At 47.1% G+C, this 13,855-nt stretch overlaps 1 protein-coding gene and 1 pseudogene across 5 annotated transcripts in view; one reads left to right on the top strand and one right to left on the bottom strand.

Annotated features, from left to right (window-relative positions):
- Farp2 (FERM, ARH/RhoGEF and pleckstrin domain protein 2) overlaps nucleotides 1-13,308 on the bottom strand; it is a 130,373-nt gene extending 117,065 nt beyond the window's left edge. For all 5 annotated transcript variants that reach the window (XM_023722125.1, XM_023722122.1, XM_023722124.1 and 2 more), the window contains exon 1: nucleotides 13,226-13,308. The gene's annotated coding sequence lies outside the window, so the exon portion shown is untranslated. The remainder of the gene's footprint in view (nucleotides 1-13,225) is intronic.
- LOC101586813 lies at nucleotides 8,731-9,169 on the top strand (annotated as a pseudogene).
- Nucleotides 13,309-13,855: the final 547 nt, after the last annotated feature.

The following is a 13,855-nucleotide window of genomic DNA, read 5'->3' as shown; positions in this document are numbered from 1 at the left end:
AATGTAGCTTTGTGGGTGGTATTTTCATGCAAATAAGTAAGGGTGGGTTTTATATTTTGTAGAAGTTTTGGGTCCTATTTTAATGCTCTTTGTATGGCAGTATGTATATAATGTGTTAAATTCCTCAAGAACCTCTCCCTAAAAACTTTGAAGTTAATACTTTTGTGCAACTGTGTTTTGAATAAAGCCATGTTAAAAACAAATTTTAAAAATGCCGTACTCCTGATCATTCTTTGTTTGTGACTAGTCTGTTTTTTCTGTGACTGCTGTAACTTAAAGTTTTTGAAACTGAATTGCTTCAAATAAATTGAAGATTTATTATAATGATTCGTTAAAAAAGAAAAAAAGAAACTCTTACACTGCTGAGTAAACACAGTAAGATGAAGAATCCTAGTAGATCTCTATCTGTTTTTGTAATACTCTTCAAACTCTGTAATGTGCCATCCTCTGTGTCCAGGTGTGTGGTCCCCAAACAGTAGCTTGTGTTCAGCCTCACTGCTTAGGCTCTCCATAGTTACAGCCCCACAATTCTTGCCACACCTATTCTCTCCTCTAATTTATAGTATTTAGGAGTCCAAAATTATACCAGGCATGGTAGCATAGGCCTGTAATCACAGCATTTAGGAGGCTGAGGCAGGATGAGCACTCAGGATTCGAGGCCAGCCTGGGCTACGTAGTTCAAGCCAAGCCTGAACTACAAAGCAAGACCTTGTCTCAAAAGAAAGAAATGAGTCAGGGATAGAGCTCAGAAGGCTTGAGCACCTGCCTGGCAAGCACAAGGTCCTGAGTTTGATCCCTGGCTCCCCCCCCCAAAAAAAGATGAAACCTTATAAACTTTTGTTATTGCAGCCTTACTACCTTAAAACATGCAATAGCAGCTAAGGAAAGGGAAGACTGCTTTTAGACAAATTCAACACCATAGTACAGACTATATTTTGAAGGAGATTATTTTGGGCATAACTAGTATTTGCCAACCTTGTAATTTTACTTTTACTTGCTTTTTAAAAAAATTGCCCAAATACCAAACAGATGTATTTATTTCTCTTAAGAGTATACTTCAGACCTTCTACCAGGCATTCAGAGTTTATGTGAAACGAAGTTCTAGAAACTGAAAAAAATTTTTTTGAGATAAGGTCTCACTATGTAGTCCACACTGGGCTCAAACTTGTGATTCTACTGCCCCAACCTCTCCAGTGCTAGGACCACATGTGTGTACATGTCTAGCCTGAAAAATAAATTTTAAGGGCTAGAACGAACCCAGAGAAGTGGCTGAATCCCAATACTGCATATAGGCACCAACATTTTAACCACGAGAAGCAGGAAGAGAGTTGCACATTACTTTGTGAAAGTGAAGAAAAAAATGTGTAAGACCAGGTTCAGGGTATGTTAACGCAGAAGAGGAGGAATACAAACATATGTACTTAGTTGTATTCATGAAATAACACTGAAGGATAAACCAAAAACTAATGAAAAGGGTTACCTACCCATGAGGGAGGAAAGAAAAGGAGTAGAGAATGTTGGGAAAAATTCCAAAACACCGTGTTTAACCGAGCCTCACCTGCTTGAACCGCCAGTGATACATGCCTGACTGACCATCTAAAGCCACTCCAGGGGCTGGTGAGATGGCTCAGTGGTCTAAAGCACCTACTTAGAACAAGCTTAGCAAAGCAAAGGGACCACGGTTCAATTCCCAGCACCACATGCCAGCCAGCCCCGCCCCCTGGTGGGCTGAGCTGGCCACACACACACACACACACACACACACAAATAAAAAATAAAATTAAAAAAAAAAAAATAAAGCCACTCCATGGGGCAGTCACGCATGTACCACGCCGTACTTCAGAGACACCAGGAAAAAAACATGAATTATGGCCATCCTGAACGGGTTAATAGTTAAGTAGAAAGCAAAATTAATCAGCAAATAAGGAAAAAGTCTTAAAAACCCAGAGAAAATGAAATATATGGTTCTGTGTATTAAGACAATAGTGAATTTACAAAGAAATTACTTGTAGTGACTTTAAAATTCACTAACTTGCCAGGTATGGCAGTGCACACCTGTAATCCCAATTACGTGGGAGACTGAGGCAGGAGGATCACAAGTTTGAGGCCTAAGTGGTCAATTTAGTTTGACTCTTTTTCAAAATAAGAGCATTGGGATGTGGCTCAGTCAGAGTGATGGCCTCGTACACTCAAGCCTCTGGATCCAACTCCCCTACCAGAAGTAAAACAAAAACAAAAACCCCAGTAATGTCATTACAGATTACCAGTAAAGCATATCTTAAGAGATAAAAGTTTTATCGCAAGATCTCCTCTCCCTCCCTTTCCCCCTCCTGCTCCTCCTTCTCTTACCCTCCTTTGGCTCCCCCTTCTCTTCTCCTTCCTTCCTTCCTTCCTTCCTTCCTTCCTTCCTTCCTTCCTTCCTTCCTTCTCCCATCAGGAGAGAGGGCTCCATTGGGCCTCAGTTTTCTGGCTGTCATTTTTTTTTTCAATCCTCTCACCGTCTGTTTTCACCCTGGAAGCTTTGAGAGCTGTACACTATTCAGCAACTGGTGCCTGAATAGGAACCCAGGAAACAAGGAAATCCACTGGCTAGCAGAGCTCCAGGGGCTGCACCAGGTGCCCTTCCAGCAGGTTCTGCGAACCCTGAAGCAGGAGCACGAGGCAGAGATCATCATGTCAAGCAAAGGCTCAAGTGTTAAGTTCTTCTAGCAGAGCCGTCTCCCTGGCATCTCATCTCCCACTTTGCCAGGGCTCTAGTGTCCCCACAGACTGGATGTATGCACCCATTGGACTCTGCAGGGCTCCAGGACTGAGGCTGAGACACAAGGAGGGTATCCCCTGGCTCACCTGTCTGCCCCAGGATAGGAGAGCCCAAGGTGCAGGGACAAGAGACATACTTCTCTTGCTCTCCCACGAAATACAGACTGGCACATTTTATAGACAAATGACCAGGCTGGGGAGATAGCTCAGTGGTCTAAGCACCTGTCGGGCAAGTGCAAGGTCCTACTTTGATCCCTGGTACTGTATCCTGGGCCAGCCCCAGAATCCCGGGCACACAGTGCTGCCCCCAAACCAGGAGTGGCAGCACATGCCTGTAATAGCAGCACTGGGGAGGCTGAGATAGGAGATCAGATAGGAATCTGAGCTGTGTAGGGAGACCCTGCACCCCCCTAAAAGAGAAAAACAGATAGATATAGACAATGACCTGTTTTCTGAATAAATGGGAAGGAGACAGGTGAAGGAATACAAACTATTAAGAGATTATCTGCCATACGTTAGGTAGCCCTTCTCTGAATCCCGAAATCAAGTATCTATGGAACAATGTGTAAAATCTGATTATTAACTACCATTGAAACACTGATATTTAGATATTAGGTAATATTATTGTTATTATTTAGCTGTCTCAATGGTAATACAGGAATATGAAAAAAAAAAAGACCTTATTCCTTAGAGACATTCACCTAAGCAGTTAATTACAGGAAAGAGAATATCTAGCAGTTACTTTAAAATAATCCAATGAGTTGAGGGTGACTAGCAGGAATAAGGGGGGAACAAAAGACAACCCATACGCTGATCAAAGCTTGATGCATAGGTTTTGGTACATTCTTACAGCTTTAAGAATGTTTGGAATTTTCTGTAAATTAAAAAACAAACAAACAAAAAAACTAGCAACAATTTGATGTGATCAATCACTAACGGAACCCTTCAGCCAGGTCAGAGATGAAGGCTCCTACTTGGTGAATGCTGGTCCAGTTCACATTCTGCATGGAAAACCAGTCCTGAGAACAAAGCCACAGACCCTAACTATGGAAAGGTGAGCATCCAGCATCCTGGCTCCAGCTCAACAGTCTATAATTCAAGGGGCTGGCCAAATAGCTCAGCTGGTTAAAGCATCTGATCCCTGGGCCATGGCCCTGCCCCTGAGGCATGCTGAGATGGCAATTGAGACTGGGTGTGGTGGTACCCATCTGTAATCCCAGCTCTTGGGAGGCTGTAAACAGGCGGATCACTGCAAGTCAAGTTGGATCTAGTAGTGAGACCTTGAACACCCTGTAAACCCTTCCCTAAAATACAAAAAGTCTATAATGCAAATTCCTCAAGATAAAAAAAAAAAAAAATCAAACCTTTTGATTTAAACATTGTATACCCATTCACTATAAGCTCAATCCTTTGTCATTTCCATTGTACTTTAGTTACTGTATTTTCCACTGAAATTCCCTCTTGGTTCTTTTTTTTTTTTTTGGCAGAACTAGGGATTGAACTCAGACCCTTGCCCTTGCCAGAGAAATACTTATTCCACTGAGCCATCTCCCTGGCCCTCCCTCTTGATTCTTGACATCTCCTGTTTTTGCCAACCATCTGTTTGCACCTATTTCAAAAATACCTGGAATAGCCTAATAGCTGCTTTTAAAGGTGTACCTTAAATTTTTTATTATAGTCTTAGTAAGTTTCCAGAAACTTAGCTTAAACCACTCCCCTTATCAATACTATATGTTGAAACCAGGGAAGGCTGATTCACTCATCCACCCACCCACCCACCCACCCACCCATCCATCCATCCATCCATCCACCCACCCACCCACACAGGGTCATGCTAGACAGCCCAAGTTGGCCTTCAAACTTGTGATTCTCCCACCTCAGCCTCTCAATTAGCTAGGACTACTAGGTGTGGTCCAGCACACTTGGCAAAGTAACAGCCCTTTATATTCTCGTTTGGTGGGTCGGAAGCTGGGGTGCAGTGGGTTTACTACAGTTCTCTACTCAGAGTCATAGTCCCAGTTTAAGTCAAGGCATCAACTGTCCTCAGGTCTTACCTGGACTCTCTATGGGTACAGGCACTTTGAGGCTCATGGGTTCTGTAGGAACCAGACTGAAGTTTCTACTTACTGGCTGCTGGATGTTAGTCACTCTTCAGCTTCTCTGGGCCATCTGCATTCCATGGCTCAAAGCTCGCTCTGTCTTCCAAGCCAGGAGCAGTGCTTTGAAATTTTTTCATGTTTCCAGTGCCTCTTTCATTCTTGTCTGCTACCAGCTGTAGACAGATCGTTGCTTCTAAGGGACTCATATAATTATATGAATCTACCTGGATAATCCAGACCAGCCTCACAATTTCAAGGTTAGCTGGCGAGTTACATCTGTCAAGTGGTAAATGCCATGTAGCATAACAGCCCAGGATAAACACTAGAGGTAACATCAAAGAGGCCACTCTTGGTGAACACAGTCAGTCTGTCAGCTCAATCCAACTTGTATGATACGAGGTTCAGCCTGTCTCTCATATTATGCTGCTGGTCAATGTGGGTCCTGCTTAAGTTCTATGGAGTATAATGGTATTTCTGCGGAGCAGGCACTGACATGGTCAGGCCATAAACCCTGACCAGCCTTCTGCAGGATGTGGTCAGGGTCACCTTTACGGTATTCCACAGTCACAGCCTCTGTGTGCCCCTCTTACCCAGGGGCAGCTGGCTGGCCCAAGCCTTAGCTGGGTTCTCAGCCTTTAACAAGCTGCTCAGGGTCAGACCTGCACAAGCACAGCTTAGTGTTGCAAGCTCCAAAGCCTGTCAACTGTAAGAGACTGCTTACCCAAGCGCTCCTCGCTCTTAACCGTCCTGCTATACTTTGCAGTCTCCTAGGGTTCCTTTTTCAGACCCTCAGCCAGAAACAGGTTTGTTACCCTGTTCTGCCACACATACTGCCACGCATATTGCCTAGGCTGGAGTTACAGTGGGCAAGAATGTTTAGAAAAACAACTCCATAGGAATGACTGGAATGGGAGAAGAGGCGAGAAAAAATGGTGGCTTGGTCGCACTCTTTTCTAAAGCCTAAACTAGAAGCTTCCCTGCAGCTCTCTCAGCTCATACCTGGGGTCTACCTCTAGGCCTGGACAGCCTGAGGCCAGGCCAAGCAATGCTGGAGGGGACACAGAACACTAGCAGCTGGTGGCAGTGGTGCTCCCGACTCTGGACTGTTGCTCTCTCCCTGGTAGATGCACCAGGGCCCCTCTCTGCACGCGTGCAGGAGGGACATGTGGTGAGGGAAGGCACAGGGTAGAGCGCGCCTCATCCTCTCCTAGACCAAGCTCCATGTCCACACATTACAGTGACTGGCTCCGGGATGGAGAAGAGGATTTTTACTTTCTTCTTTCCAATTTTTTTATACTTTTCAAACTGTCCTGAGTAATGTGTAGCTTACCTTTGAAATAAGACCTCCTGAAGTTGCCCGCACTGCTGGTTTCAAGGTCTGAATACAGCTATCCAGGTCATGCCACCGCTCACTTTCCAGGGGAACCAAACAACTTGTTCTCTTTTTGTATCTGCTATTCTTTCTAAAAGTTTGATTAAAAAAATATAACATTTCTGGGGACTGATTTCATATTCAGATATTAGGCTTTTCCCCAAATATTCCTTTTATTAACTACTATTGAAAAAAGTAGAATTGTAATCACAAAGGGATAAAAGACCTACTAAGGCCTCATAATTTAAACAATTTCTAAAACCCTTTCTCTCTTCCTACACATCAACCCCACAGCTACTGCAAGCTGCAGTCCCTGCCTTTACTTCATTCACACCTTCCTGGTGATCTGGCATCAAGTGGACAGCCAGAAAACTGCACCTGCCGTGAAGCTTGAGCCCAAAGCTAGTGTGGTTCATGTCCCTGCGCCTCTCATACAGAACCCTTCCACGTTAAAGAAAGGCCCTCAGCAGTGTCTCTATGGTCACCTGCTTCTGTAAAATTTACCAGAAAGCATGCTAAGTGCAGTGAAGTAGGACCACTGTGCCTTCGCACTGCGTGCCACTTTGCCTTGTCCCTCTCCCGTGTGTCAGGTAGACTGGCAACATTGTGGGATCTGGCCGAGGGACGCTGAGGCAGAAGCATGTTTATGTTCTCTGCAGTTGTTTCTCAACACACTGAGAGAGCATAGCCATCTCCGCCAGGTGAGGCCTCTTGAAATCTACTAGGACCTCCCACCCCCGGGCTTTGTGACACAGGGGTAGGGTTGGGTCCTGCAGCAACGCAAGTGGGTGGACAGCGTGTGTGCAGCATGGAAGTGCCCAGCAGTGGAGAAGCAGGTGGAAATGTAGGGAATCTATCGCTTGTTTTGGGAAATTTACCACCAGAGACGTTATACTGCAGGTAGAGTTCAGTCCTCTGGAGTCAGAACAGAAGTCCTCGCAGGCCAAGAGAGAAAGTCCATCACACTGCACTACAGGTATAAACGCGCCAGGGATGGGGAGACGGCACAGCGACACAAGCGCCTGCCTGGCAAGCACAAGGTTCCGAGTTCAATCTCTGGTACCAAAAAAAAAAAAAGCCTCAGATGTGTGATGTGTGTTCTTTTCTGAATGGAACTGTGCCCATTTTGGAAGCACACATACTAGAACTGGAATGTACAAATTGGAATTAATCAGAACTAAAGGGAAAGAGGCTATGATGTAGAGGAAAGCGGAAGCAAAAAGAACCATGACGTTATACACATGTACCAGCTCCCCACAATGAATGTAATCATGCAAACCATGATCAAACATGCACTAATAAAAAAAACCTGAAAGAGCAAAACTAAAAATGAAACACAAAATGTTGTTTTGGGACACAAGTCTGAGCAATACTAGAAACAGTAAGCATGTCTGTCTGTGAAATCACGTTACACAACAATGACACAAAGCTAGTGACTATAATAAAGGAATTGTGGTGGATTGACAACTGGTAGTCAACTTGTAATGCCCAGCTGAACTGAATGAGTGGGGTGCTGGGTGTAGAGGGTCCACCTGAAGATGGTCGTCAACAGCAAAAGAGAAAACTGGAAGGAAGAAGCGGGAGCTGCTGGTTCTCCTGGAGAAGCGTGTCATGCTGGCTTTCCTGACACGAACTCAGCTGTTCCCACCATCTCAAGGAGTGTGACACCTTGCTGTAACCAAGGGTGGCTACAGTGCATGTTGGGGGAGCTCTAGCTGTTAGGCTGAGAATCGCTTCCTGGCTCCAGAGGGTATGATGGTGCACTGATCGATGTCCTGGAAAGCCTCGTCATGCTGGCTTTGTGGATATGAACTTAGCTGCTCTACCGTCAGGGGAGTTCAGGACCTCACTACTGCTGAGGATGGCTGTGGTACTTCTCAGGGGTGCGCTGGCCCCCTGGGCCTTGCTTCCAGGCTCCAGTGTGGATGGCTCAGCCTGCTGCACAGACTTTGTGGCTTCCATCACTTCCCAGCACAGATCTGTGTGGGCTCTAGGCCTACAGGTGGATTCATGGAGTGTTGTCATGGGCTCTAGGTTTTCAGCTAGCCTCATCAGGACACTGTTGTGGGATCTAGGCCCTCAGCTAGATTCTTTGGGTCTTGAATGTGTGCAAATATTTCATGCATTCTTTTGTATTTGACTCTTTGGGTAACTATTATAAAATAATCTTATGCAGGGACCTGAAAATTCAATCCCCTGGGACCATATGCTGCGCCAGCCCCGCCCCTAGGGCGGGCTGAGGCAGCCAGAGTCTGGGAGTGGTGGTGCACGCCTAGAATCCCAGCACTGGGGAGGCTGAAAGCAGGATCACCATGAGTCTGAGCTGCACAGTGAGACCCTGCAACAACCAAATCCATTTAAAAAACAAACCTTACAAATTATGTGTTTGTGTTATGTTGCTCCCCTTCCAAAGCCTAACTACAAGAGGAATCTATGTGTTCTACTGTCTCACTGTCATATGAAAAGGTGATTAAAAATGCATAGCTGCCTTCCCGGGGGTGACATTCAGCCGGCTGTAGGTGCACTAGCCCTTCCACCCTAGAACTATGGCCCAGTTCGTCCGAAACCTCGCGGAGAAGGCCCTGGCGCTAGTGACTGCTGCTGTGACTTACTCGAAGCCTCGATTGGCCACATTTTGGCATCATGCCAAGGTTGAGCTGGTTCCTCCAACCCCTGCTGAGATCCCTGCAGCTATTCAGAGCCTGAAAAAAATAGTCCGTAGTGCTCAAACTGGTAGCTTCAAACAGCTCACAATAAAGGAAGCTGTGCTGAATGGTTTGGTGGCCACTGAAGTGTGGATGTGGTTTTATATCGGAGAGATCATAGGCAAGCGTGGCATCATTGGCTATGATGTTTGAATGTCTAACATCTGATTATATTGGATTTAGTATTTGAGAATTATCTGCTCTCCGAATAAAATGAGATGTGTCAACTGTCAAAAAAAAAAAATGCATAGCTAAGAAGTATTACAGAAGTATATCAGGTAATTACAGAAATATGACAAGTAACTGATAAATGTATTACTTCTTTCAACTTATATTTGCACTGCTAATCATTTTTACAAATCTGTACTTATTTGTAAATGTTTACTGACAGGTTCTGGCCCTAGTATGAGCTGTTTAATCATCATGGTGGTCATCTAATATAGCAAGGCCAGCTCCCCCTTCTTCTCCAACTTAGCCCAGGGTGCAGTTTCCTTCCACCCTTCCTGTCGCCTCAGGGAAGACCCCCGCCAGCTCTCTCTGGTATAGGTAGACACCCCTTCAAACTCCACCGCCGGTGGCAAAAGGCCATGAAAGCTTCAGCCACCCTTTGTACCAACTGAGAGAACTTCATATCTTTCCCAAATTCTCTGTGTCCTCAAAGAAAATAAAGCTCCTTTCCCTTATTCCTTCTGCCTGTTTCTCTGCTGCACTGTGCACTTGAAAAAAACCTATCACTTTGTAAATTAAATTTTTATCTGTATATTCCTTTGTCCCCCTTGGGGTAGGGCGTGGCTGGACTCAACCCTGTGGGCTCTGGGACACAGCTGAGCATCATCAGCACCCCACAGGGCTAGACATTCTTCTCCTTAGAGTCCCTCCCCCCAAACTGTACAGCATATTCTTTAGGCCTCCTAATAAAGCATAATGAATGCATTCCAACATTAGTGCACCTATTTTGAACTAAGCAAGTCTAAACACTTAGAAACAGAAATTCCTTCTGGTATGGTGGGTTAAAACATGGAGGATAACCTCTCAAGTAGTGTGGCCAGGTAACTGGAGAAAATAAAGTGAGTATGACAGAAAGGAACTTGGAGATACAGGGATAGAGGAGGCCTCGCCAGGAAGACTACAGTCAAGCCCTCCGGCACGTTCTAGCGCACGTGACCACCACCGCCAAGAAGCCCACGTCAAGCCCTTTGCTTACACTGTCTCATTTACTACTCACAGCACCTTGTGCAGTTGGCATCATGCCCACCCTACGGATCAAGAACTCAACTCAGGCCCAAAGAGGTTCGCAGTTACTCAGCTTGTAGGTGGTCTCAACCCCACCCTGAGTCCATGGCATGCACAGGGCATACACAGAGAAGTTAACCAGAAAGTGAGACAACTGAGGAAGCAACTAGTGCCATCTACCCACTGCATTTACAGAACAGAAAGAAAGAGGAAGGGGCCATTGCTACCCTGTCCTGAAGCAGTCTCCCACACCCAATGGGCCTGAACCTCAAGAGGTATAGGAAACCAGGAGGACAAGGTCACAATAGAGTAAAGGGTAAGTGTGTGGCAGGGTCCCAAGACAGCTAAAGAGAGGCAGCCTGCAGTTAGGCCATGAGGGAACAGGTAATCCCCTGGATGGAACCAAACTCAAGCAGGTTTGCAACTGGGCTATGACATATGACCAAACAGTCTAGAAAGCAATCATGAAAATGGGTGGGGGCGCAGAAAGATGAGATGAAACAAGATTTGCCACTGTGTCTTACAGCATGACAGTGTCTTCATTAAGTCCCTAAGTAGTCTTGACTAGGCCTGAACTTGTAACATTCCTGCCTCAGCTACGCAGAGTGTGCCTGGCTGCTTTTGAAATTCAAAATGGCAATGATTAACACACTTCCCTCCTAATCCTGTTTACATCCTCACATATTTTGACAATATCCTAGCTGTTGTGTAACACATCTTTGAGATTAAAGTACATTTTAAAACATATATTCATGGATCGCAATGGTTTAAATTGTGATTGGAGGGAAGAACAGGAATGAGCTAGTCTCAAAGCTTGTTTACCTTATGGACATAACACCATTTGCTTATCAAATCATTTTCAAAAGTGGGACTTCAAAATCAAAATCCTTATCATACACTACTAGTTGCTCTCCAAAAATACTACACCAAAGTTACCACCAACACAAACACACTGGACTTGACCATACTAAGTTTTTTTTTTTTAAAACGTATTTGGTACAGTGTCTCACTACACATCTTGGACTCGTAGGGATCCCGTTTTCAGCCTTCCCAGCACTGGGATCACAGGCATACAGCACCACGTCTGGTCTCAGCGGCTGGCTCAGGGTGCCCAGGGGCAGGGCCAGTGCAGCGTATGATGCTGGGGATCGAACATTGGTACCTGTGCATGCCTAAACAGGCGCTCAGTCTGCTGCGCTATCTCGCCAACCTAACAGTAAGTTCTGTGGAGTCCTCCACTTCTCAACTTCCATTGCCAAGGTAAAGCCAAATCCCAGCACTGACAAACACACTACGGTGAAACGACTCTCTACACACCCCCACCTCAGAGAACAGGACTACAATCACAACTGTACTACCGGGTGTGTCTTTACACCTTACACTACTGTGAACAAGCTCATGGTAACTGAGCAAAAGGGAAAGCTGACAAGCTAGTAGTGGGTGACAGAACAACATGAAAGACCTGAAAGAGTAAGCAGCGACAAAATAAAGCAGAGGCATTTTCAAAGCAAGGAGGAAAACAAATGCCTTGGACCAGGGATTTCATGGGGCTTGCATGGAATTATCCATGCATTAGGCTTGGCTTTGCCAATGTGGTGCACATCCTTTTTGTCTGAGCATGACAGTGCTGCTTAATTATTACCTAATTCACTTTCAGCTGCCTTTTAAATTTTTAAAAGTAGTACAAAGGACTGAACCTGTGGAGCACTGAGCGACCTCCTCAGTCCTTTTCACTGATTACTTTTTGAATTTTGAGAGTCTTGCTAAATTCCCAGGCTGGCCCGGGGAGATGGCTCAGTGGAATAAGCGCTTCCCTGGCAAGCGCAAGGGCCTGAGTTCAATCCCTGGTTCCGCAAAAAATAAAAAAAAAATAAATCCCAGGCTGGCTTCTAATGTGCATTCTTCCTGTCTCAGTCAACTTTTTGTAAATAGCATTGGCAAATCTGCTGCCTTACAATAATAATCACTTACTGCTCCCTGGGAATCTTAACACTCCCAAACCAGGGCTGGGGATCAAACCCACTGCTGCACACATGCGAGGCAAGTCAGAAAAGTCAGCACCTAGCTCGTGAGCAGCAGCTGCGTAGCAACTACGCGCAGGAAGCAAGGGCAGAGACAAGGCGGGGTACAACTGGCTTTGCAAATACTCCAGAGCATCTTTTCTCGTAACCTAAAATACTCTGGGTAGCTGGGCCACGTCCACTTGAAGACTTAGAGCCGACTAACAGGAATGATGAAGTGCTACACAAATGTTTTTGTTGTCCAGGAACTCACGAGAACTGTATTTGGCGACAGGCACAGTTTCACCATTCCTTCCCACCTCCAACATCCCTTTGAGACCACATCCTGTCTACAACCTGGTAACCAAGTATTTATACAGTGGTCCGCCAAAAAACCTCATAGATACAAAGTAAATTTAGAAAAAAATCTCCTTCTGAAAAGTTAGTCCTGGATCTGAACTCTTTCTTTTCTTTCTCAATCCTATGTATTGAGATTATTCCCTTCGATGATTTTTGTTTTCACTGCCATTTCAGGGCACGAACCGTCAGGTACTGGGCACATCCTAGCCTCCAACTTCCAGGATCTTCCCTTATTAGGCCACCCACTGTCTGTGACGATTTTTGGACCTACTGGAATAAAAACTTTAACAGCTAACACTAATTCCTACCTTGAAGATAGAACTAAAGGAAACGATCAGAGAGGCGCACGCAGAGTGGCCGCACATTTGCCCTTCTGAACTTCCACCTGTGGCTCTTGGTTGGGCTTCCGGGCTGCCTCCTCCGCGGGTAGTCAGCTCGCGGCCCACGCTGGACGACCCGGGCCCGCCCCCCAGGCAGCGCAGTGCTCACGCTGGGCGCCCCGGCCTGGCCCTCCGCCTTCCGTGGCAGGCTCGCGGACTGGCCTTCTCCAACCGAAACCGCCTCGCGAAGGCCGCAGAGTCCTGCGTGGGCTTTCTCCGCGGGCCCGCCAACCCGGGCCCGCTGCACGCCACGCTGCGAGGCTCAGGACGACCCGCGGCCTGCATCCCCACGCCCGCGCGCCCACTGCGACCTTACCCCGCCTGTCGGGCCTGCACCGCAGCCAGCATCAGCCTCCCGACCTCGCCGCCGCCGCCGCCGCCGCCGACAACACTCGGGGCCGCCCGCCGGCCTCCGCCCCCGCTCGGCGCGCCCGACGCGACCCCGCCCTCGCCGCGGACGCGCCCTTGATTGGCCTGTGCTGCACAGAGGCCGAGCCTCCGCTTGTGATTGGTGGATGGCCGGAGAGAGGGCGGGGTGAGGGGGGAAGCCGAAGTCTCGCAAATTTGGGCAGCGGCTGGGCTTGCTGGGCGGGGCTTCGGCTCTCGGAGAGACCTGAGCCTGGTACGTGGAAAAACGCTCTCTGGGCGGGTCTGGGCTCGCTGGGCGGGGCCTTCCTCTCTGGGCGGACTCTGTTGAGCAAAGGTTCTCTGGTAGCGGCCTCCGCTCACCTAGCCCACTGGGCCTGATGGGCGGAGACCTTCGCTGGGCATGGCCTCCACTCACCTAGCCGATTGGGCCTGATGAGCGGAGACTTTCGCTGGGCGCGGCCTCCGCTCTCCTAGCCAACTGTGCCTGATGGGCGGAGACCTTCGTTGGGCGTGGCCTCCGCTCACCTAGCCGACTGGGCTTGATGGGCGGAGACCTTGGCTGGGCGCGGCCTCCGCT

This window comes from Octodon degus, unplaced genomic scaffold (genome assembly GCF_000260255.1).
Source record: "Octodon degus isolate 3935 unplaced genomic scaffold, OctDeg1.0 scaffold00089, whole genome shotgun sequence".
Taxonomy (NCBI): Eukaryota; Metazoa; Chordata; class Mammalia; order Rodentia; family Octodontidae; genus Octodon; species Octodon degus.
Note: the sequence above shows the minus strand (reverse complement) of the source record. Positions and strands in the feature narration are given on the sequence as shown.